Consider the following 1,011-nt stretch of genomic DNA (forward strand, 5'->3'; position numbering starts at 1 on the left):
TCGGATGAGGATGAGGACGAGAATTAGGATCGGATGAGGATGAGGACGAGAATTAGGATCGGATGAGGATGAGGACGAGAATTAGGATCGGATGAGGATGAGGACGAGAATTAGGATCGGATGAGGATGAGGACGAGAATTAGGATCGGATGAGGATGAGGACGAGAATTAGGATCGGATGAGGATGAGGACGAGAATTAGGATCGGATGAGGATGAGGACGAGAATTAGGATCGGATGAGGATGAGGACGAGAATTAGGATCGGATGAGGATGAGGACGAGAATTAGGATCGGATGAGGATGAGGACGAGAATTAGGATCGGATGAGGATGAGGACGAGAATTAGGATCGGATGAGGATGAGGACGAGAATTAGGATCGGATGAGGATGAGGACGAGAATTAGGATCGGATGAGGATGAGGACGAGAATTAGGATCGGATGAGGATGAGGACGAGAATTAGGATCGGATGAGGATGAGGACGAGAATTAGGATCGGATGAGGATGAGGACGAGAATTAGGATCGGATGAGGATGAGGACGAGAATTAGGATCGGATGAGGATGAGGACGAGAATTAGGATCGGATGAGGATGAGGACGAGAATTAGGATCGGATGAGGATGAGGACGAGAATTAGGATCGGATGAGGATGAGGACGAGAATGAGGATGAGGAGGAGGATGAGGATGAGGACGAGAATGAGGATAGGATGAGTATGAGGACGAGAATTAGGATCGGATGAGGATGAGGATAGGAGGAGGATGAGAATGAGGATAGGATTAAGAGGACGATGAAGAGGAGGATGAGGATGAGGAAGAGGAAAGGATGAGTACGAGAATGAGAATGAGGATAGGATGAGGATTAGGAGGAGGATAGGATGAGGTCGTGAATGAGGATGAGGATGAGGATAGGATGAGGATAAGGATGAGGATGAGGATAGGATGAGAACGAGAATGAGGATGAGGATAGGATGAGGAGGAGGAGGACGAGAATGAGGATAAGGATAGGATGAG

This window comes from Lupinus angustifolius, chromosome LG11 (genome assembly GCF_001865875.1).
Source record: "Lupinus angustifolius cultivar Tanjil chromosome LG11, LupAngTanjil_v1.0, whole genome shotgun sequence".
In the NCBI taxonomy this organism is placed as follows: domain Eukaryota; kingdom Viridiplantae; phylum Streptophyta; class Magnoliopsida; order Fabales; family Fabaceae; genus Lupinus; species Lupinus angustifolius.